This window comes from Pseudophryne corroboree, chromosome 7 (genome assembly GCF_028390025.1).
Source record: "Pseudophryne corroboree isolate aPseCor3 chromosome 7, aPseCor3.hap2, whole genome shotgun sequence".
Lineage (NCBI taxonomy): Eukaryota > Metazoa > Chordata > Amphibia > Anura > Myobatrachidae > Pseudophryne > Pseudophryne corroboree.
The window spans coordinates 516,710,731-516,731,945 of NC_086450.1; positions in this window are offsets into that span (position 1 = coordinate 516,710,731).

Genomic DNA, 21,215 nt, shown 5'->3' on the forward strand with positions numbered 1-21,215 from the left:
TTCTATTCTAAACGGAGAGGACGCCAGCCACGTCCTCTCCCTATCAATCTCAATGCACGTGTGAAAATGGCGGCGACGCGCGGCTCCTTATATAGAATCCGAGTCTCGCGATAGAATACGAGCCTCGCGAGAATCCAACAGCGGGATGATGACGTTCAGGCGCGCTCGGGTTAGCCGAGCAAGGCGGGAAGATCCGAGTCTGCCTCGGACCCGTGTAAAAAGCGTGAAGTTCGGGGGGGTTCGGTTTCCGAGAAACCGAACCCGCTCATCACTAATATATACACACACACACAGCCTCTCCCTGCACTCTCTTACATCACCCTCATCTCTCTCCTAAATATATATAAAACAAGATTTATGGTAAGAACTCACCGTTGTTAAATCTCTTTCTGCAAGGTACACTGGGCTCCACAAGGATTGACATCGGGGTGTAGAGTAGGATCTTGGGGGGTCATTCCGAGTTGATCGCTAGCAGATTTCGGTCGCTGCGCAGCGATCAGGCAAAAAATTAGCACTTCTGCGCATGCGCGACGTACTATTAAATGACCAATGTAGTTTCATACAAGGTCTAGCGAAGCTTTTCAGTCGCACTGCTGGCCGCAGAGTGATTGACATGAAGTGGGCGTTTCTGGGTGTCAACTGACCGTATTTAGGGAGTGTTTGGAAAAATGCAGGTGTGCCAGGAAAAACGCAGGCGTGGCTGAGAGAATGCAGAGCGTGTTCGTGACGTCAAAACAGGAACTAAATAGTCTGAAGTGATCGCAAGCGCTGAGTAGGTCTGGAGCTACTCTGACACTACACAAAATTTTTTGGTAGCCGCTCTGTGATCCTTTCGTTCACACTTCTGCTAAGCTAAAATACACTCCCAGAGGGCGGCGGCTTAGCGTTTGCACAGCTGCTAAAAACTGCTAGCGAGCGAGCAACTCGGAATGACCCCCTTGATCCGAGCCACCAACAGGCTGAAAGCTTTGACCTTCTTCCTAAGATGCATAGCGCCGCCTCCTCTAAAACCCCGCCTCCGTGCACAGGAGCTCGGTTTCGTTAACCAGCCCAATGCAGTAGCAGGTACCAGAGACGGCAATCGCTAGTAGCCAATTACACCACACACTCACCACAAGAGAGCCACACCAACTCAAAGAAGCTAAGTGCGTCAGGGTGGGCCCCCTGTGGACCCCAGTGTACCTCACAGAAAGAGATTTAACAACGGTAAGTTCTTACCATAAATCTCATTTTCTGCTGCGGGGTACACTGGGCTCCGCAAGGATTAACATCGGGGATGTCCTAAAGCAGTTCCTTATGGGAGGGGATGCACTGTAGCGGGCACAAGAACCCGGCGTCCAAAGGAAACATCCTGAGGACCACGTAGCCGCCTTGCACAATTGTTCAAGGGTCGCACCACGTGTGGGCCACCCAAGAAAGTCCAACCGACCGAGTAGAATGGGCTTTGATGGTAGCAGGAACTGGACGACCAGCCTGTACATAAGCACGTGCAATCACCATTCTAATCCATCTGGCCAATGTCTGCTTAGAAGCAGGCCAGCCTCGTTTCTGAAAACCAAACAGTACAAAAAGAGAATCAGATTTCCTAACAGAGGATGTTCTCTTCACATAGATACGGAGAGCCCGTACCACATTCAAAGACCGCTCTTTAGATGACAACTCAGGAGAATTAAAGGCCGGAACCACAATCTCCTGGTTAAGGTGGAAGGAAGACACCACCTTAGGTAAATAACCTGGCCGTGTTCCAAGAACCGCCCGGTCATGGTGAAAAATCAAATGGGGAGACTTACAGGATAAGGCACCCAAATCTGAGACCCTTCTAGCTGAAGCAATAGCCAGCAAGAATAGCAACTTAAGGGAAAGCCAAATAAGGTCTGCAGACACAAGAGGTTCAAACGGAGACTCTTGCAAGGCCCCCAGAACCACCGACAGATCCCAAGGGGCCACAGGCGGTACATAAGGAGGCTGAATCCGCAACACGCCCTGAGTGAAGGTATGAACATCAGGTAGGTCAGCAATCTTTCTTTGAAACCAAACCGACAAGGCAGAAATGTGAACCTTGAGGGAGGCCAGACGAAGGCCTAAGTCCAGGCCCTGTTGTAGGAAGGCCAACAGTTTGGCCATACTAAACTTGAAAACGTTGTGATTATGAGACGCGCACCAAGTAAAGTAAGAATTCCAGACCCTATGGTAAATCTGAGCAGAAGCCGGCTTAGTTTGAATGACCGCCTCAGAAAAACCCTTGGCCCTCAAGACGGAAGCTTCAAGAGCCATGCCGTCAAAGCCAGATGGGCCAAGTCCTGGTAAACACAAGGGCCCTGAACGAGGAGGTCTGGTCGTTGTGGAAGTAGAATGGGACGATCTAGTGAGAGGCCCTGTAGATCAGAGAACCAGTGCCATCTGGGCCACGCTGGAGCGATCAGAAGTAGGTTTCCTCCTTCTTGCTTAAACTTCCGTATTACTCTGGGCAGGAGTGACACCGGAGGGAACACGTACGTCAGCCTAAAGTGCCATGGAATTTCCAGAGCGTCCACGAACGCTGCTTGAGGATCCCTTGTCCTTGCTCTGAAGACCGGAACCTTGTGATTGTGTCGAGACGCCATCAGGTCCACATCTGGAAGGCCCCACTTGTCCACGAGAAGTTGAAAGTCCTCCGGATGGAGGCTCCACTCCCCGGCATATACGTCCTGATGACTGAGAACGTCCGCTTCCCAGTTTAGGACTCCCGAAATGAACACTGCGGATATGGCCAGCAGATGGCATTCTGCCCACTGAAGAAGACGTGATACTTCCCTCATTACCATGCGGCTTCGAGTGCCACCTTGCTGATTGATGTACGCCACCGTGGTGGCGTTGTCTGATTGTACTTGAACAGGTCTGTTCTGTATCAAATGCTGGGCTAGGGTCGGTGTATTGAACACCGCCCGCAGTTCCAGAATGTTTATCGGGAGTAGAGACTCCTCTTCGGTCCACCGACCCTGAAGGGAGTGTTGTTCCAACACCGCGCCCCAACCTCTCAGACTGGCATCCGTCGTCAGCAGGACCCATTTGGATATCCAGAAGGGACGACCCCTGCTCAATCGATGGTCCTGAGGCCACCAGTTCAGAGACAGGCGGACCTCCGGAGACAAGGAGATCATTTGAGATCTGATCCGGTGAGGTAGGAAGTCCCACTTGGCAAGAATTAACTTCTGCAGAGGGCGAGAATGGAATTGAGCATACTCCACCATGTCAAAAGCCGACACCATGAGACCTAGCACTTGCATTGCCGAATGTATCGACACTTGGGGATGAGAGAGGAAGCATCGAATCCTGTACTGAAGTTTCAGGACTTTCTCCTGAGACAAGAACAACCGCTGGTTGTGTGTGTCCAGTAACGCCCCCAGGTGTACCATGCTCCGAGCAGGTACCAGGGAAGATTTCTTCCAGTTGACTAGCCAACCGGGGGCTTTCATGAACTGGACAGTCAGATCTAGATGACGCAGGAGAATTTCTGGGGAATTTGCCAGGATCAACAAATTGTCCAGGTACGGCAGGATCCTGACCCCTTGAGGGCGGAGTACAGCCATTAGTACTGCCATTACTTTGGTGAAAACTTGCGGAGCCATTGTCAAACCAAAAGGTAACGCCCAAAATTGGTAATGAAGGTTGCCCACCGCAAACCTCAGGTACTGCTGATGTGACATTGCAATAGGAATATGCAGGTAGGCATCCTGTATGTCCAGAGAGACCATATAGTCCCCAGGCTCCAAGGCCAGAACAATAGAGCGTAGAGTTTCCATACGAAACTTGAAGACCCTCACATACTTGTTCAAGGACTTGAGATTGAGAATGGGCCGCGAGGACCCATTCGGTTTCGGGACTAGAGACAGCAGTGAATGGAACCCCTTGCCTCTCTGTGCCAGAGGCACCTGTACTGCCACTCCTGTGGTCAGGAGGGATTATACCACCGAATAAAGAGTGTTTGCCTTCACCGGGTCCAAAGGGACATCTGTCAGGCAAAATCAATTATGGGGACGTTTCTTGAAGGATACGGCATAACCTCGAGTGACGACTTCCCTTACTCAGGCATCGGAAGTGGTCTTCAACCATTCCCGGACAAAACCTAGAAGCCGGCCCCCCACCCTGGGATCCCCCAGGGGGAGGCCCATCCCGTCATGCGGCAGGCTTGTCAGTTTTGGAAGCAGACTGACGCTGTCTGGGCTTGGCAGGTTTGGAAGTACGAGCTTGTTTCGGTTATGCCTGACCTTTTGCTTTTGCTGGAGGATGAAAGGGCAGAGAGAAAGTACTTTCAACCTTCGGCTCAGAAGGTGCCGTACTTGGTAGGCAAGCTGTTTTAGCAGAAGCCAGGTCAGCCACAATCTTATTGAGGTCTTCTCCAAAAAGAATGTGTCCCTTAAAAGGAAGCACCTCCAGGATTTCTTAGAATCCATATCCACCGACCAGGATCTCAACCAAATGATACGTCGAGCCAAGATGGACGTAGTAGCAGCCTTGGCCGCCAGCACCCCGGCATCGGAAGCCACCTCCTTAAGGTAAAGAGAAGCTGTGGCAATATATGAGAGACATTGTCTGGCATGATCAGAAGCATTGGAAGGTAGCTCCGCCTCCAGCTCCTGATCCCATGCTTCAACAGCTTCAGCAGCCCATGTCGCTGCAATGGTTGGTCTATGCACAGCCCCCGTTAGGGTATAAATCGCTTTCAAACAACCCTCCACACGTCTATCCGTCGGTTCCTTCAGAGATGTGACAGTAGTCACTGGCAGAGCAGAGGAAACGACCATGCATGCAACATGAGAATCTACAGGCGGAGGAGTTTCCCAATTCTTACATAGCTCCGCAGAGAGAGTATAGCGAGCCAACAGTCTCCTATGCGGTGTGAATTTTGTTCCCGGACTGTCCCAGAATTCCTGACGAATGTCAGCCAGGTGTTGAGAATGAGGTAAAACTTGTTTAACCACCTTCTTACTTTTAAATCTGTCCGGATTTTTAGAGACAGCCGCAGGCTCAGGTTCAACAGAGACTTGAAGAATGAGCCTGACAGCCTCAATCAAATCAGGGACATCCACCGGTGACTTCCCTTCCCCATCAGAAGCATGTGAGTCAGTGTCTGTGGGGTCAGTATATGCGCCATCCTCCTAAGAGGATGTGTCCGGAACAGCGGTGGATTGTGAGGACGTAGCAGCCTGTTTAGAAGACTTCTTAGTCCTATGCGGGCGAGAGTGAGACTTATTTTTAGTCAGCGATCGGTTCATGTGCTGTAACTGAGATGAGATTTGATCTGCGCATGGTGGAATGACTGCAGGGACCATAAACTGCTGCATTGGCACAGGTGGTCCCACAGGGGGTGTAAGTTTTGTTACCAGTGTATTTAATAACGTGGAGAAGGTAGCCCAAGGTGGGTCATTAGTGGCCCCTGGTGCTACAGACCCACTGGGAGTTTGGCACTTTCACCGTTTGTTTGTTTATTATACATGTTACACATTTTTTTCACTTATATTAATTCACCCCATAACACCCCTTTCTTTCTCACCTATCCCTTAATCCTTCTCACTACACATAATTCCCTGCGATGCCCTGGGGTTGCTTGGCTGTGGTTTTTTGGGGGGTCCCGTGCCCTAGGTTTGAACCCCTATAGTGTTAGGTACTGCAGCAGAGTGGAGTCCCTTGCCGCGGGGCTGCAGCTTCATGCATTGATCAATACATAACTAAACTCCACTATTTATTATATGCTAAGCTGTATGATATCAGTAAAGCTAGAGACAGTGCACCTACAACACCCCCCTTTTCTTCTGTAGAACTACAAGTCTCAGTAGGTAGCACCTCACATTACTGGCAGCTATAGGTGTGCAGTCTAAGGCCCCTCCCTAGCAGACCCACTGGGAGGTAAGGAACCCCCTGAACCTGAACTCTCTGCTGCCATGTTGTCCCCAAGTGTCTGCAGCATCACCACCATGCAATGTGAGAGAAGCCCCAGCTCCGTTGCCTTGTGTAGCTGACATAACAATAAGCTCAATATCAGGCAACCCAGTACAATAGTAGCAGCGATATACCTAGTAAGAACTCCCAGTTCAGTGTGTCAGCACAAACCGGGAATCCAAGAGATATATGGTGACTATAAATCACAAAGAAAAATACACAGTAAGTATAACTTGTGAAATACCTATACCAGTTAATAAACCTGACGCACTTAGCCCCTTCAGGTTACAGGATATAGGAGTAGCAAGCTGAGTGAAATACACAAGATGGAAGCCACGCAGCAGCAACATACACAAACACATATATATAGTCACAAATGTACAATGCAGAAATTATTCCAAACAATAAGACTGCACTGGACTAGCAATACAAAGTGATACTCAGTGTAGTTATATATATATATATATATATATATATATATATATATATATGTAAACAGTAGATATAACAAAACACAGTAAGTACTGGATGTATATCACAGGGTATTTGTACCACACAACCCTGACTGTATGCACTCTTTCTTAACTAACACTGTCCACTGACAGGTAGAATACTTAACAAATACAAGAGTCCGCCTTCTGCTGCGCTATCAACAAGTCCTTGAACGGGAAAATGGTAATCGTTCGAAAAATTGAAGTCCAAAACTTCAGAACCCAGAGGGGAGGGCCAACAACAGTCTAGATAATCATAGACGAGGCCGGGTAAACGGTGTTGGAAATCTCAAATGACAGTTGACAGATGTATATCATGGGGAAAAAACAAAAGAACTTCTTATAGGTACGCACCGTACTCACATGTACAATGTGCGCAGAGTGTCCATATAGGTATCTTTTCCTCCTTAAATGCAGTGGGCTCTGTGGCCGGACCGCACTAGTGGCCACACGTGTAATGGCGGCCGTGGCACTGAAGGGGTCAACCCCTAGTGCCGGGCACCATTATGGGGGCAATGGGCGCTTGGCGCCAATTTTAAATGTATAGGGTGCTAGGCGCCAGGTGTTTAAAATGCTTTAAAAAATGTATTTTTAATATGTGCCGCGGTCCCGGACCTCTCCGGTGACCGCAGCAGTGAGGGCAGCCCCCGGCGCACTGAGCAGTGTGTGCGCGCCGGGGGAGAGGGGAACCGCTGCAGCCAGGAGATCAGCTCCCGCTGCAGCGATCGAAGTGCGCCGCTGACCGACAGGGTCCGGGAGAACTGCTCCCGGCGACCGCGGCAGTGAGCACAGCCCCCCGGCGCACTAGCTGTGTATGCGCGCCAGGGGGAGAAGGGGGAGCTGCTGCAGCAGCTGGGAGCTCAGCTCCCGCTGCAGCGCGGTCTGTAGTTGCCTCTGCGGGGGGACGGGCGCTCTGCTCCCGGGCTGCTAGACGGCAGGGGAGTTGCGACGCAGCCCGGCTCCCCGCCAGACGCTGCGGCGAGGGCAGAGGACTCAGCGCCGCACACAGGGGACCAGGCTAGCCGGCTCCCTGCGCGGCGAGGCCACCAGAGTGCGCCGCTCAGGGGGGACCGGGCTAGCCGGCTCTCTGGCGGCGGGGGGATGAGTAGGTTGGTGAGTGCTGGGGTCCGGAAGCTACGCTCCCAGTACCTCAGTGCTGCAACAGACACAGAGCCACGGCGGCTGGGACAAGTGTCCCGGGCCGCCGGGCTTTAGATCAGGGGGGTGTGCCGCACTGTGCGGCGAGGCCACCAAGTTAGTGCCACACTGGGGAGACAGGGAGAGCCAGCTCCCTGGAACCCAGTGGCAGGCAGGCTGGAGGATGGGGGAAGCCAGCCCCATACCTCCAGCACTGAGAGAGAGAGCCCTAGCAGCCAGGCTGCAGGGCTAGGGGAGCCCAGCGCTGAGCACAGTATTTAAAACAAAAAAACATTGTGTTTTAAATGTAATAAAAAGTGTATTGTGCTGGGAGGCATTGCAGTGCCTGGGTATGTGGAGCCTGTGCAGGACACAGGCTCAGAGTGTATTTAAAGGGGAATGCACAGTGTATTTTAAATGTAATGTATTTAAAGGTAAATGCACTTACTTGGTTGTGTGTCCCAGGAGGGGGGAATCCATGGCTGTGCAGGCTGATGGATTCTCCCAGACCTTTTCCCCAAAAACGGAATACTTTCCCTTCCAGCCTCACACTTGAAAGTGGCCGTGGAAGAGAGAGGAGAAGCTCAGCTTTGAAACAAGCTGAGTGTTTTTCTGGAGCTCCATAGGGATCACCCGTAGTGGCCAGTAAACCCTGACTGGGGATCTAGGCTGCCCAGCTCTGGAGCCCGAATCCAGGCTGCAGACAGTGGGCTAGGTCCCGGGCAGGTTTCTGGAAGTCAGTTTAGGCAGGAAAACTTCCCCCAGCCTAGACTGAACGGCAGCGGGGCGTATCCCGATCCTCCAGGATGGGACAGTCAAAGGATAGTGACCACTCCCCACTGTCCATAGAGAACAATGTTAGCTGTGCATGTGACCAAGGCATGCACAGCCCATGGGTAAACATTGATTGGTTGTACACCACAGGGCGGGCTTACCCCCTGTGGTAATGTGTATTGGAGTAGGATAAAAGGAGGGCAGTTGCCCCATGAAAATTGTATTTGTACCATCTTCATTCTGCTGGAACATCTTGCTGTATGCTGTTGCCCCTAGCAATAGGGAAGAGTCTTTTTTAAGACTATTATTGAGCAAATAAACATCATCTGCCTCAAGAAGATTGCTTCATCTTGTGACCTACAGGGTTATGCCAAACATAGCCCCGTCCTCCGGCTGTCCAGGGAAGAACCTAACGTCTCCAAGTTCCGCCTTCCGCCAGCTACCGGTAGAGGCCTAGCAAGTGGCTAGTGGGGATTCGTCAACACCACACAGGTGTGGTAAGGCAGTGTGTCGGCACATACAGAGCAGAACCGTGGTTCCAAACGCCATGGCAGGTTAGGAGTTTGGTGGTGGCAGCATAAACCCGCCCACAGCGCAGTGGGTGGAGTCAGTAACAGGCGGTTACTGACGGTAAGCGGGAATCCCCTATGTGGTCAGGTCCCGTGGGACCTAACCTTCCATTCTGTGCACTGGGGACGCGAAAGCGGTGAGTGCTTTCGTGCGAAAGGCGTCTGGTCACAGAAATTGGTGGCATAGCGGTGGGATCATCCGAGGCGGCTTTTCGGTCACCCGATTGGAGGAGCCGAGTTACTCAGCAGAGGAGTAACTGCAGCGCAGGAGAACGCACAAGATGACGGACTTCATCGGAATGTCTAAGGGCGATCTCGAGATCGTGTGCCAGGAGAAGGGTGTGGATATCCCATCGGGCGGAGGTGGAAAGCACTGACGGCGTCAGCATCGCAGAGGATGGCCCACCAGTGGACCTTCGTACGGAACCGGTGAGACCCACAAGCCCCACCCCTTCTAGCAGCAGCCATGTTTCCCAGCAATCCCTAGCAGGGCCAGGATCCCAACGTCCCAGGGGGGGCGGCCCGGATACCCTAGCAGATCGGCTAGCGGAATTGGGGGAAAGGGCAACAGAGCAAGAACGCATGCTTGTCATTCGGATGTGGCATGCGGAGCGGCATCACAAGCCGTGATACCCCGGGAGCTGTTGACCACTGCTGTACACAGATCAGGACGTATTCAGTTTGCCAAGTTTGCAGACAGTGATGGGGACATTGATGGACATTTACAAGTTTTTGAGAGGACTTGCAGACTACATGAATTACCCAAGTCGGAGTGGGTGAGACACCTTGTGCCCACTCTGCATGGAGAGGCCTTGGAGGCCTATCGAGGAGTGGCCACGGAGGACTGTGGGGATTACGACGAAGTTGCGAAGGCCCTCCTCCAGCGATTCTTCATCACTCCAGAGTCTTACAGGAAGAAGTTCAGAGACTTGCCCAAGAATCCTAGCAGCACCCATGAGCAGTTCGCCACCCAGCTGCGGCAGTACGTGGTGAAGTGGGTAAAGGATTCTGAAGTCACTACATGGGACGCACTGATCGACCTGATCTGCAGGGAGCAGTTCTACCGCAGGTGCGCCCCAGAAGTGAAGGAGTGGGTGCTAGATCGGGAGTCACCCAGCTTAAAGATGGCTGCCCAGTTAGCAGACAAGTATGTGGCAATTCGGCCACAGGGGCAGAAGCGCCCAGCCAGCAGCCAGCTCCAAAAGACTGTACCACCAAGGGGACCCCCCTCTTCAGCTCATCACCCCCAAAGAGAAATATATTCCAACCCGGGTGCTCTTGGCCAGCAACCGCACCGCAGCGTCCCTGCAACTGATCAGAGATCATCGGTGCCACGACTGGAGAAGAAGTGCTACGGCTGTGGGAAAATCGGACATCTGAGGATGAACTGTCCTGCATCCCAAGCACCCCAGACTCGTGCCCCAAATCCGAGTGCTGGAGCCCGGATATCTTGTTTGTCGAGAGGAGATGAGCCTACAGAGACTGTTCCCCCTCAAGTCAGTCCGATGGAGTGTGGCGGGCAGAGCCAGCCATAGGCATAGGCAAACTAGGCAATTGCCTAGGGCATTTGATATGCCTAGGGGCATCAGCAGCTTCTGCTAATTAAAATGATATGCGGCATGCCTATATTCTGTGTGTAACATTTCATATGCAGATACAGCCACAGTATCACACAGTATATAGGTATGCTGCATATCAGTTTAATCAGCAGAAGCTGCTTGTGCATCCTGGCCACATAGCAATGCAAATAAGATGCATTTTCATTTTTTTAAAAAAGGTGCCTGACGTTAGCATTGATGCAAGATTTGTGAGGACACATCTGTATACAAGCAGAGGCAGAGGTCACAGTGTTAGTGGCAGTGTGAGTGCTGTGTGCATGTGAGTGGGTTGGTTGTGCAGTAGTGTTCGGAATATGTGTAAGGAGCATTATGTGTGTCATGTAAAAATGCATTAATAATGTGCAACATATGTGTAAAGGGCCACTATGTGTGTCATTATGTGTATAAGGGCATTCATAATGTGCGGCATATGTGTAACAGGGTAGTACTGTATGTGTGTCATTATGTGTATAGGTGCACTAATAATGTGCAGCAAATGTGTAGGGGGCACCATGTGTGTCATTATGTGTATAAGGGCATTAATAATATGCGGCATATGTGTAACAGGGTACTACTGTATGTGTGTCATTATGTGTTTAGGGGCACTAATAATGTGCAGCAAATGTGTAGGGGGCACTATTTGTGTCATTATGTGTATAAGGGCATTAATAATGTGCGGCATATGTGTAAGGGACATTATGTGTAAAAGGGCATTAATAAAGGTTGTCATAATGTGTAAGGTACATTATGTTTGTAAGGACATTAATGTGTCTCATATGTGTAAGGGGCATTACTGTGTGGAATTGTGTATAAATGCATTACTAATGTGTGGCATTATGTGTATAAGGTGCTCTACTATGTGGCATTGCAAATAGAAAGGGCACTACTGTGTCGTCTAATGTGAAAAAAGAGCAATAAGGTGTGGTGTAATGTGAATAAGGAGCAATTCAGTGTGATGTAATGTGAATAAGGGGCTCTACTGTGAGGAGTAACGTTTATAAGGTAAAGTGATACAACTGTGGGATGTAATATGAATTATGGACACTATCGCAAGATAAAATGTGAATAAAGTTGCAGTACTCTGTGGCGTAATTGGAATTGGGGTTACTATTGTGTGGCCATATCCCTTCCTATCAAGAAGATGCCCCTTTATGGGCTGTGCGTCAAATGGGGGTCATTCCGAGATGATCGCTCGTTATTTTTTTCCGCTACAGAGCGATTAGTCGCAAACTGCGCATGCGCAATGTTCACAGTGCGCCTGCGCCAAGTAAATTAGCACAAAAGTTTGGTATTTTACTCACGGCGTAACAAAGTTTTTTCATCGTTCTGCTGATCAGAGTGTGATTGACAGGAAGTGGGTGTTTCTGGGCGGAAACTGTCCGTTTTCTGGGAGTGTGCGGAAAAACGCAGACGTTTCAGGGAAAAACGCGGGAGTGGCTGGAGAAACGGGGGGAGTGGCTGGGCGAACGCTAGGTGTGTTTGTGACGTCAAACCAGGAACGAAAAGGTCTGAGCTGGTCGCAATCTGTGAGTAGGTCTGAAGCTACACAGAAACTGCTAAGAATTTCCTATTCGCAATTCTGCTAATCTTTCGTTCGCTATTCTGCTAAGCTAAGGTACACTCCCAGGGGGGGGCGGCTTAGCGTGGGCAATGCTGCTAAAAGCAGCTAGCGAGCGAACAACTCGGAATCACCCCCTATGTGCGAACTGTTCCTATTTAAAATATAGGGATTACAAGGACTGCTATGGGTGAGGGGTGATGGTGCTGGGAAAGAGGTGCAAGGTCAGAGGCAGAACCAGCGGTGGTGCTAGGGGGCACCAGCCAAAATCTTGCCTAGGGCATCATATTGGTTAGGGCCGGCTCTGGTGGCTGGAAACAGGTGCACTCTGTGGAGAGAGTCACCTGCATGGCCAAACAGCCCCTACACAATATGTGGAGGCACCTGCAGCCGGTCCACGTGGGAAGGCCTAAGAGACTCTGGGGCCTCAATCACTGTGGTGAGCCCCCACCTTATAGATCCTGCTGCAGTATTGCATGGTTGCACTGCCAAGGTCACCCTGGCAGATGGAACGGAGAAAGAGGTTCCCATGGCAAGAGTCTACCTGGACTGGGGAGCTGGACCAGAGTTGCGAGAAGTTGCCGTCATGGATGGTCTCCCAACTGATGTGGTCCTAGGAAATGATCTGGGTGGTGGGATCTTCACCACGTTTGCTGGCGCCATTCCCCGGAGTCAAGTTCCACAACCACCGTTGACATCAGCTACTCCAGCACAGCCCAGCCCAGAGGAAAAGACTACAGCTGCTAGACAACTGCCAGCCCAGCCAACCACAGCATCAACCAGCCCAGAGGAAAAGATTACAGCGGCTAGATCGGCACATCGACCCTGCATGCCTTTTGCCTCTGGTATGCCTACGTCCCCTAGCAACGCAGAGGATGTTGGTTCCAGCTCGTTTGATCCTGTGGGGATGCCCAATGATGCTCCTGACCCAAGTGGTTTGCCAACTCCGGCGGTGAGTATGAGAAACCACACTGACTTTTCCATGACTGACCCCTACCAGACTGACCCTAGTAGTCCCCACCTAGATCCCCCTGTAGTGTGTCCCAATTTAGGAGAGATTGAGGGCCACAGGCAGGAGTTTAGGGAGGCTCAACTCTCTGACCCATCCCCGAAAGGCATGAGGCGCCACTCTGGCAGCGGCCTTGACAGGGTTGGGGCAGGAAGTTTGACCTGGCGGGAAGGGTTAAGGTACAGGGTAGACAGGAAAGTGGGAGGGGATAGACCAGATAAGGAACGTGTCCAACTGGTCCCCCCAGGGAACTTTCCTGCGCAACCGGTGTCGGTTGCCAGCGAAAGCCCTTTGGACAGTAACCCGGAGACAGACGTACCCTGAAGTGCCTGACACAGAGCTTACCCTGGTCTGGAATGTCGGAGGATGCCCAGACCAACTGTAAGGCTGGTGCCATGCGCTGGCAGCTCGGGCACTCCAGCGGTTGTGTTGTCTCTGAGCCTCTGCCAATAGGAGAACCTTTACAGCAAGTTGCTGTGGACATAGCAGGTCCCCTGCCTGTGCGCAGTAGATCGGGGAAGACACGCAGCCTCCCTGTAGTGGATGCCACACAGGATCCAGAGGCTGGTGGTCTGGCCGCCATCACTGTGTCACAGGTAGCGGACGAGGAGGGAAGAGTAGGCCTAGGTGACAGGGTAGGTTTCCCGAGTCATAGGTCGACGGAGGAGGAATGGAGGGCAGGTCTGACGGTTAGGGCAGACAGTTGCCAGATAGAAATGACGGAGGTGCAGTGCCTGGGGCACCATGTGGGAGGAGACAGGGGTAGGCCCAAACCAGAGGCGACCAGAGGCTGTCCCCGGCCCACATCACCCAGACTGGTACTGACCTTAGAACCTGTAAGGCCCTACGGACACGTTGTCCTTGACTTTAGTCCTGTAGTGAACCCCTTTACAGAGATGGCTAGGAAGGGCATTCCCAAGTCAGTGGACTTTGCACTCGCTTGCGAGTTGGCATTCCAGTCATTGAAGGAGGCTCTGGTACCCGCTCCAGTGCTGATGGCGCACATTCTTGACCAGGACTGTGTGTTACGAACTACTGCGCCACTGCACGGACTGGGAGTAGTACCGAGCCAGAAAGAGCCATATGGGCAGGAGCACCCTGTGGCCTGTCTGAGCAGAATACTGCTATGGTGGGAGGTGGGGTATGCCACAATTGGGACACCTTGGGTGGCACTTGTGTGTAACTGTTTCCCCACCGTGGTGACTTACCACCCACCTGTTAGGTGGCTGCAACCTACCTTGGGGAAATTGGACAGACTTTTGTGGTGGAGCCTTGAACTTGGACTTCAGGTGGACTATTTGAACATTGTGCACCTACGAAGAGAGGCCCACTACACTATGGATGAACTGTCTAGGCCGGATCCTGCACCCCCCAGGTAGCGTCCCCTTCAACCCAAGAGACTGCGGGACCAGGAGCCATATCGTTGGGACATGACACGCTGGTTTCCCGCTTGAATTGGGGGGGGGGGGGGGGGAGTGTGGCCGGACAGCACTAGTGGCCACACGTGTAATGGCGGCCATGGCACTGAAGGGGTTAACCCCTAGTGCCCGGCGCCATTACGGGGGCAATGGACGCTTGGCGCCAATTTTAAATGTATAGGGTGCTAGGCACCAGGTGTTTAAAATGCTTTAAAAAAAAAAAAATTTAATATGTGCCGCGGTCCCGGACCTCTCCGGCGACCGCAGCAGTGAGGGCAGCCCCCGGCGCACTGAGCAGTGTGTGCGCGCCGGGGGAGAGGGGAATCCACAAAGGAGAAGGTTTTATGATAATGTGTCCATTTATTACAGAGTATTGTAAAAACATATAAAAAAAACTTTAAATACGGGTCACCATGCATCAACAATGGAGGGTTTTATGCATCCTGTGATCTCGACGAGAGCTCCATAGAAAAGAAGCAGGAAGCTACCCCCTAAAGAAACCTTGATGTGTCTTTTCAACATCCACAGAACGTGAGTTTGGGGTACGCCTCACCCTTCTGTCATTTAATCCTTTAAAGATACCTTTATAAAAGTGTTTTATTCATATTTATGTAAGTACGGTACGTCTCCTGCTTGAAATAAGATTTATACAATCATTTTGGTTTTTTAAACCCTGACTCCTCAAGACGATAATGTACTGAATGTAATACACCATTGGGGTTCCCACCCCTCTCTGTTCCTCTTTGTTTTATGAGGAGCTAACAAAAGGAAAGAAGACCGACAGAGCCCACTGCATTTAAGGAGGAAAAGATACCTTTATGGACACTCTGCGCACATTGGCCCTCATTCCGAGTTGTTCGCTCGCAAGCTGCTTTTAGCAGCTTTACACACGCTAAGCCGCCGCCTACTGGGAGTGAATCTTAGCTTATTAAAATTGCGAACGAAAGATTCTCAAAATTGCGATTACACACCTCTTAGCAGTTTCTGAGTAGCTTCAAACTTACTCGGCATCTGCGATCAGTTCAGTGCTTGTCGTTCCTGGTTTGACGTCACAAACACACCCAGCGTTCGCCCAGACACTCCTCCGTTTCTCCAGCCACTCCCGCGTTTTTCCCAGAAACGGTAGCGTTTTTTCACACACACCCATAAAACGGCCAGTTTCCGCCCAGAAACACCCACTTCCTGTCAATCACATTACGATCACCAGAACGAAGAAAAAAACGTGAGTAAAATTCCTAACTGCATAGCAAATTTACTTGGCGCAGTCGCACTGCGGACATTGCGCATGCGCACCAAGCGGAAAATCGCTGCGATGCGAAAAAATTTACCGAGCGAACAACTCGGAATGACCCCCATTGTACATGTGAGTACGGTGCGTATCTATAAGAAGTTCTTTTGTTTTTTCCCCATGATATACTTCTGTCAACTGTCATTTGAGATTTCCAACACCGTTTACCCGGCCTCGTCTATGATTATCTAGACTGTTGTTGGCCCTCCCCTCTGGGTTCTGAAGTTTTGGACTTCAATTTTTCGAACGATTACCATTTTCCCGTTCAAGGACTTGTTGGTAGCGCAGCAGAAGGCGGACTCTTGTATTTGTTTTGTGATTTCTTTTTGGAGATAGAGTGACATCTCCCTGTACGCCCTCACTGCAGTTATCCACTGGCGCAGGGGATCCTCACCTCCCATTGTTTTTGTATCTATCAGGTAGAATACTTAGGTGTCCTGTAAAACGCACAGCGCTGGCGATCAGGCGGCGTTACAGAGGAGGATTTGCCCCAGCAGTCCCAGGAACAGCGCAGCTCCGTGTAATGGCGGCTGACAGGGAGTGAGGGAGATATACATGTAGCTCCAGGGCGGGAACATTTACCCAAATGGCGCTCTGGGGCTGGGGGAGGGGCTACAGGTCAGGCCTTATTCCCCTGCTGGCTTCCCCACCGGGCGCTGCGGGCAATAATGAAAAGGTTTTTCACAGAGAAAAAAACATACCTGTGCCCTGTGTCTCGGAGGCTAGTGGAGCAGCTGCCCTTTACAGTGTCCACACCAGCGCGCACATGGCCCGCCTCCCACGGCCGTGCTGGATCGCGATTACAGCGGGCCAAAGAGACCCCTTACCTCCACTTCTAATGCGGCCACGCGATCCGGGAGACAGTGGTGAGTGTGTGACTAACGTATGAAGAACACCGGAGCCCTCGCTGTAGGTACCCGGCAACCAGAGTATACAGCGCCGCTGGGGGAGGTGACGGAGCAGCAGCAGGGGATGTCTGACTGACATCTAACACTGTCAGTGTCTCCGCTGCAGCCCTTGAAGTCTTCAGATATTCTTTCTTCTGAAATCAGGTTTTCTTAGGGCTGCAGGAGCAGCCCCCCTGTTGTATGCCTGCTTACTGCATGGCACCAACTTACACACTGAGCTCCTGTGCATGGAGGCGGGGTTATAGAGGAGGCGGGGTTATAGAGGAGGCCGCGCTGTGCATCTTGGGAACAGTCAAAGCTTTGAGCCTGTTGGTGCCTCGGATCAAGATTCTAGTCTACACCCTGATGTTAGTCCTTGTGGAGCCCAGTGTACCCCGCAGCAGAAATAGTATTGATAAAGGATAAGACTTTGGCCCTCATTCCGAGTTGATCGGTCGCAAGGCGAATTTAGCAGAGTTACACACGTTAAGCCGCCGCCTACTGGGAGTGAATCTTAGCTTCTTAAAATTGCGACCGATGTATTCGCAATATTGCGATTACTAACTACTTAGCAGTTTCTGAGTAGCTCCAGACTTACTCTGCCTGTGCGATCAGTTCAGTGCTTGTCGTTCCTGGTTGACGTCACAAACACACCCAGCGTTCGCCCAGGCACTCCCACCGTTTCCCCGGCCACTCCTGCGTTTTTTCCGGAAACGGTAGCGTTTTCAGCCACACGCCCCTGAAACGCCGTGTTTCCGCCCAGTAACACCCATTTCCTGTCAATCACATTACGATCGCCGGAGCGAAGAAAAAGCCGTGAGTAAAAATACTTTCTTCATAGTAAAGTTACTTGGCGCAGTCGCAGTGCGAACATTGCGCATGCGTACTAAGCGGATTTTCACTGCGATGCGATGAAAAAGAACGAGCGAACAACTCGGAATGAGGGCCTTTATACCAAAACGTGCAAAATTTTCTACACTCCCAGATATTGTGGAACAAAGGGGGTGATTCAGAGTTGTTCGCTCGTTACATTGCACACGCTAGGCCGCCGCCCTCTGGGAGTGTATCTTAGCTTAGCAGAATTGCGAACGAAAGATTAGCAGAATTGCTAATAAATAATTCCCTGCAGTTTCTGAGTGGCTCCAGACCTACTCACAGATTGCGATCAGATCAGGCCGTTTCGTTCCTGGTTTGACGTCACAAACACGCCCTGCGTTCGGCCAGCCACTCCCCCGTTTCTCCAGACACTCCTGCGTTTTTATCTGGCACGCCTGCGTTTTTCCGCACACTTCCATAAAACGGCCAGTTTCCGCCCAGAAACACCCACTTCCTGTCAATCACACTACAATCACTTCAACGATGAAAATTCTTAGTTCGGACGTGAGTAAATCTACTAAGTTTTGTGCTAAAATACTTAGCGCATGCGCACTGCGTACCATGCGCATTTTTGCCTTAATCGCTCCATTGCGAAAATCAGCAACAAGCGAACAACTCGGAATGACCCCAAAGTACCTGAAACATGTCCACATTTAAGACATCTCTCTGTCTTGTCAGCGACCATGTGTTCACGTTGGGTTTGTGAAATATAGATTCTATATATAACCTTTACATGAGTCTCCTGATGAGAGGCTGATGATAAGTATCTCAAGGTATTATCAGTGTTTTTAAACATTGGGGACTGCTCCTGAAGGGACGGGATCACAGATTTCCATGCTCGCCAAACCGAGTGCCACAGTGATTTTTTTAACATTATCGGTGAGCAAGATAGTTAAAGCTTTAGTCCTATACGATGAAGTGGCGTGCCTGGATAGAAGACGTTAGGTCATCAGAAAGCTCAGGTGTAAACATAGGTAGGAGTTGAGTGATGTAGTGCCGAATCTGAAGAAACATATAGAAGGTGGTGTTAGGGATATCGTACTCCTGTTGTAAGTCTTGAAAGGAAGGCAGAGAACCCCCAGGGTCAAACACATCACGTATTGCAGCTATTCCTGCTTGACGCCAGGAGTGATACATAGCGCTTTCCACACCTGGGGTGAACAGGTTCCCCAAAAAGTAATACATTTGGAATGGAGTGGGTTGCGATGTAAATGTTTATTGGTCAGCCGCCACACGTGGTATGTATCATAAAAAAGAATATTCCGCAATATTGCAGGCGGTATAGAGGTTTTGGGCATATGTAGAAGAGTGCCTGGTGAGAAAGCAAACGTTCAATTCTAATTGTAAATTTGCATAAATGGCTCGGTAGTGCAACCAATCCGGAATGTACCGGAACAGAACCACTTTAGTAAAGTGACTAACATTAGGTACCCCAAGACCACCCTGAGATCTGGGTTACTGAAGTTTGGCCATGGCCGCACGTGGTTTTTTACCTCGCCAGAGGAACATGGAAAATCGGGAATGACAGTATTTCTGATCCTTTGTAGTACGGCACAGGGGTAGCATTTCAAATATGAGAGCTTGGGAAAAATTATACTTTTTAACACCGCCACCCTACCCAGCAAAGAAAGCAGTAAGTTCTGCCATCCCTCCAAAAAATTTTTAATTTTTAATAGAATAAAAGCAAAACTGGCAGCATACAGCTGTGAAAGACGGGGTGTTATAATTAATACCTAAGTATTTCAAAGAGGACGAAGCTTACGGTAAATTTGCTGTGGTAAAACCTGAAGCATCGAAAGGTTCATGGTTCTGATTTGTGGAAATTAACACTATAACCAGCGAAGAAACCAAAATTGAGATATCGTGTCAATTACCGCCGGAACTGATCGTGAGGGATCCCCGAGGAATAATAACATATCATCGGCAAAAAGCGCCAACTTAACTTCCTGAGACCCAACACAGATGCCCCTAAAAGATATATATTGCTGAAGTGCTATCGCTAAGGGCTCCAAAGCCAATGCAAATAGGAGGGGAGATAGCGGGCATCCCTGTCTAGTGCCACGTTCAATTTGGAAGGGGGACGATAGATACCCATTACAGGCTATTTAAGTCTGGGGATTGTAATAAAAAGCTTGCAGGATGTGTATGAAGTCATCCGGGAAACCAAACCGGCCCAGCACCTCAAATAAATGATTCCAAGCGACCATGTCAAATGCTTTTTCAGCATCAAGAGACAGAAGCGCTGAGCCAGCCTGGCCTCCAGACAACTCCAACCACTGCTGAATCGAGAGGACCTTTCTCAAATTTACTACAGAGTGCCGTCCCATTACGAACCCTGTCTGATCTTCATGAACCACCGATGGAATAATCAGTTTGAGCCTATCAGCCATTACCTTCGTAAGTATTTTATAATCTAGGTTCAGCAGAGAGATAGGTCTGTAGGAACCCGAATGCTTCAAATCTCTACCAGGTTTGGGTAAAACTTTAAGCGTTGCTGAATTAAAGTTTTGAGGGATTGCCTTCCTTTCAAGAACAGTAATACTAGGGAGTCACCGATACGTGGTAAAAGTATTTTATAGTATTCCCCCGAAAAACCATCAGGGCCTGGTGCCTTCAGGGGTTTCAGGGATTAAATAACCGAGGAAATCTCTGTAAGAGTGATGGGGCGGTCAGCATGTGGGCCCTGATCTGTAGTAATTTGTGGTAGAGCAATCGTGGCTCAAACGGCTTCTTTCTGAGCGTCATCTACCTTGTCAGTAGCATATAAATGAGAATAAAAGGCAGAAAATACTTCAGAGATTTGTTTTCCAGAGGTCACCCGAACACCGTCATGCGCAATTAGTGAGGGGACCAAAGTAGTCGGCTGTGACTCATTAACTAGATTAGTAAGTAAACAACCCACCTTGTTCTCCAGACAGTGGAATTTATATGATCTCTGGGAAGCAAAGCTATCACCAATTTGAGACAGTACAGCATCAAAATCAGCTTTAGCCTGGACATACGCCAGTTTCGTCAACTGGGACGGAGTATTTTTATAACTCTCATAAGAATCAGAGAGCAGTCAATGTTTCTGTAAATAGTTAGCAGAGGTATCTTTGCGAAATTGTGTTACAAAGGAAATAATAGCGCCCCGAAGGACAGGTTTAGAGGCTTGCCAAAACAATTGGGGGTTCTGCTGCGCATGTTCTAAATTATCCATATAGTAATGTGGCCGGAGAGAGCCCCCCCCCCCCGCCACATAGTTAATGGCGGTGTTAGGTTCCTGGTGCTCAGAACAAGGGAGATGTTGCATAGTGAGTCCTGAGCACCAGAACGTGACGCTGAAACAAGGTGTGGTGTGGAAATAGCCCCTAGCACCCTACCTCCGTTGTTTTACCCGTGTGGTCAGTTCACGCCTGCATGACTATGGTTTCTTGGGCCCATGGCAGCCGCGTTTGAAGGGCGGATTAGGTCTGCCCAACTCCGATGCCCCCGCAGGTCTTAAAGGGAGACAAAGCGTGAACTGAGACAGGGTAATAACAAGGGGACCTCTAACTGAAACAACCAAAGCCAGGGGCTACTGACTAGCCTAAAACTAAATGTATGTGAGGCTTGCCGCCAAAGGAAAAGAACAACCAAAGGAAATGCTGTCCACACGCCGACACAATACTTTTGTGTACCGGCGGTGACAGCATAAGCAGAACCCTCTGCA